General features: G+C 44.0%; 1 protein-coding gene across 1 annotated transcript in view; it reads right to left on the reverse strand.

The window, feature by feature from the left end:
- The window catches only part of nup133 (nucleoporin 133), a gene marked incomplete in the record, with an annotated part of 100,913 nt that overhangs the window by 29,949 nt on the left and 66,910 nt on the right, over positions 1–4,054 (reverse strand).

Raw genomic sequence — 4,054 nt, forward strand, 5'->3', positions numbered from 1 at the left:
CGAGTCCAAAAAGGTTTGAGTCCGAGTCAAGATCTACTTTGTCGAGTCCAGGACAAGTCCGAGACCAGGACTAGTCGACTCCAAGTCAAGACAGAGTCCAAAAAGGTTCCAGTCCAAGACAAGACTGAGGTCGGGATAGAAAAAAAAGTCTCATGCATGACAGTATTAAGACAATACTTTTGGGTTATTTGTTGATATAAAAGCAAAAACAGTGTCACAACACCCAGGATTTCTAAGTATAGCCATTCCCCTTGAAATCATATGACATATAATATATGATAAATAATATATAATCTAAAGAAAACATAAAACTTCTAGTGATACCTCATAATAGCAGAGTTAGAACTGATACTACTGTAGGAGGTAGTAGTACGGAGCATTTGAGCAACTAAATGACAATATATCTTCCCTCCAGATGTAGTGTAGAAAAGACATAAACATTTATAAATAAACACAATACAGACAACTGGACTCGGTCGAGACCAAAAGCCATATTTGGCAAGACCAGTGGCCGAGTCCGAGACAAGTCAGAGTCCAAATACCAGCCAGTCCGAGACAAGTCAGAGTCCAAATACTAGCAAGTCCAAGTCAGAGTCCAAATACCAGTGAATCCGAGACAAGTCAGAGTCCAAAAACCACCAAGTCCGAGACAAGTCAGAGTCCAAATACCAGCGAGTCCGAGACAAGTCAGAGTCCAAATACTAGTAAGCTCAGTCAAGTCCAAATACCAGTGAATCCGAGGAACAGTCAGAAGTCCAAAAAACCCCAAGTCCGAGACAAGTCAGAGTCCAAATACCCGCGAGTCCGGACAACAAGTCCACATACTATAGTCCAGCAGAGTCCAAATACGTTATACGATACAAGCAGAGTCCAAATACCAGCGAGCTCGAGTACAAGCAGTCGTCCAGCAACACTAGCAAGTCAAGTCTGGAGTCCAATACCAGTGAGTCCAGACAAGCAAGAGTCCAAAAAACCACCAAGTCCGAGACAAGTCAGAGTCCAAATACTAGCGAGTCCGAGAAAGTCAGAGTCCACTATACGCGAGTCCGAGACAAAGTCGAGTCCAAATACTAGTAAGTCAATTCAGGTCCAAAACCCAGTGAAGCTCCGAGACAAGTCCGAGTCCAAACACCAACAGTCACGAGACACAGGCCTGTCCAATACCCATCGGTCCGAGAACAGTCGAGTCCAAATACTAGTAAGTCCAAGCATAGTCCAAATACCAGTTAGTACGAGACAAGTCAGAGTCCAATACACCGATCTGAGACAGCAGAGTCCAAACACTAGCCATCCAGTCTTGGAGTCCAATATCCAGTGAGTCCTAGCAAAGCAAAGAGTCCACATACTACGAGTCCAAATATGAGTCCAAATAACTAGCGAGTCCACTTTGGCGTCCAATACCACAAGCGAGCACAATCCAAGTCAATGCCGCAAGTCCGAGACAATCCGAGTCCAAATACCAGCAGCATCCGAGACAATCAGAGTAAAATACTAGAGCGAGTCCAGAGAGTCAGAGGTCCAAATACCAGCGCGTTCCGAGACAAGCCAAGCCAAATACTAGCCAAGTCCAAGTTGGAGTCCATATCCTAGAAAGTCCAAGTTGGAGTCCAAATACCAGGAGTCCTAGACAGCAAAAGTCGCATACTAGCGGTCACCATACTGGAGTCCAAATACTAGCGCGTCAAGGTGGAGTCACATACCAGTGATGTCGCCAGAAACCATAATCAACCACTGAGGGTCCAAGTCTGGAGTCCGAGACGGCTCGAGTATACAGCCCCGGAAACAGTGAATTTATTGCTTTACTTCACAAGAAAAAAAAGACGCAAAACCGTTAATCCAATCCAAACTAATAGGTGTGAATCACCAGAGGCACCACGATACGATATTATCACGATACTGGGTCAGATACGAGTATATTATTGACGATTTAAACATATTGCGATATCTGCATATAGTGCTCTATTACTTTTCCACTCATTCTTTTGGTCCCCAAAGGAAAATTCGCACAATACGTTCATCTCACATGGATTTTAGTTGCTGTAAAATGTGACTGTCAAGCTGACTAACAACAAACACTTTCATGAATGTGTTTATAATGATTTAACCAACTGGCAACTAACTGTTTGCATGTCAATTAAGGTGGAGATCAGCACAAGTCATGCACACGTGCTGCTGTTTTTTAAACTTTCTGAACTTGAGTTTTAAACTTCTCTGTAGACTTGGGTAGCGCATACCGTGAAAAAGCGGCGCGACGAGTTACGTACCTTGGTTCCAATGTTTTGTTGAAAAAACCCTCATTTTCCACAACGTTGTAGGACCAGGTATTTTGCACATGAAGCAGGCGATGGTTTGAGTTAGTTTTCTTCGGCGTCTCGTTCTGAATTGGAGTAGTTTTTCAAGCTAAGTGTGTCCAGTGTTATGGTTGGTTTTTGCGCGGAGCTGGTTTTAGCATTGGCTTACCGTCCTCGGTACGCTAATACTGGCTGGTGGCCGTGTAGATGGCCCTCAGGTGTTGTGGTGTTCCATGAGTAGTTTTATTGTGTTGCATAGACCTCTTGCAAATGCAGCATTGTCTCATATCCATCTCAGTGTCCATCCTCTTGTTAAAAAATCCGAAAAGTTCCAAACACTTATTTTAACTGAAGACTGTGCATTTTGATTTCCTCTCTAAGCGACATGTTTATTTATCGACTCATCCTGCAGCTCTGACGTCCACCCGCCCGACTCACCCAGAAACAAACAGCCCATTGGGGATGAAGAAGCAACTGCATTGGATATTTACTACCAAAAGGTATAATTCTCATGGCAGTTTTAAATAATAAAAAATCGATACTTGGCTTGTGTTACGTACAGTATCGCCCCGGAAAATACCGGCTACATGCTGTATCGATTTTTCCCCCACCCTACAAACTAACTGACTGTGGGAAAACTAATACTTTATCTTTGCAGCTCTAATTAAATTCGGCTTCCAGTGAGACTGCAGTTTTCGGTTAATTCCATCCACTTACGAGCAGCGGGGGGCGAGCCAGTCGGAGCGCGCTGGCTGTAATCATTCGGCGTGTGTACATCTGCGGGGCGCCCCGGGGGCACCGGTGCTGCTGCAGGAGGTCAGCTGGGCCACGTAGCCGCCCAGGTAGATGTCCACCGCGCCACCAGCTGCTCGAAAAGGGCGCTGCGCAGCTCGGAGTCGGCGTGCGGGTACATCGACGGAGCGCAGGATGACCTCGTGCTGGCGGGAAGGACGCTTGCGGACGGCCTCCGACCATCCTGACGCGTGGGGTGGGGAAGACGCACGTTCAATAGCTGCTTCTGCTCCAAATAAACAACAGCACCTTTAACACGTAACTATCCGGCCATTAGGACATTTCTATCATGATCGGTTATTTCTTTGAGTGTCAGCGGTTTAAAAACACACGTGCTGGCATCTTATGAACAACAGGAACTCATTTTTTTTTTTTAGGACTGAACATGGTCATATTTTATGCAGACAGTGTACTCAAACCAAGCTGTTTATGTCAGGTCCACACAGACTTTCTGGTTTAAATCACGTATAAAACACGCTAAACACAACTGACACCAGAGTGTCTGCAGGTTTCACAAAGTCAAATTTAGGACTTTTTAAGACCTTACTGCTCCAGTGTTGGTGAATGAAATGTATTGTTTTAATTGAAAATTTGTACTGTTCTAATTTTATTGCCATCAATTCCGCCTAATTCCGATTTTTTTTGTCTGTGGTACAATGTAAAAGAGACTTAACACGAAAGCTAATTGGCTGCAATGTAAGGTTGCCACGTTGCTCCTTTCTTATTTTATGTGTTTTTTATTGTGGACTATCGAAAGCTAGAACACAACATCACAGACTAAATAAATAAAAAGCATTAGAGGAGGAAGGGTTGGCATGTGCTTAGGAAATTAAGACCCGGTTAAAATCATGTTATACCTAGACCACAATACATCAGTGAACTTAGACTTCTTAAGAAGAAACATTTTGAATGTTTTTCCTTTTTAAAGACCAGCGAACTCTGGGCGTTTGATATTTTGGAAGAATAAGAAC

The sequence above is a fragment of the Etheostoma spectabile genome, chromosome 5, assembly GCF_008692095.1.
Source record: "Etheostoma spectabile isolate EspeVRDwgs_2016 chromosome 5, UIUC_Espe_1.0, whole genome shotgun sequence".
Taxonomy (NCBI): Eukaryota; Metazoa; Chordata; class Actinopteri; order Perciformes; family Percidae; genus Etheostoma; species Etheostoma spectabile.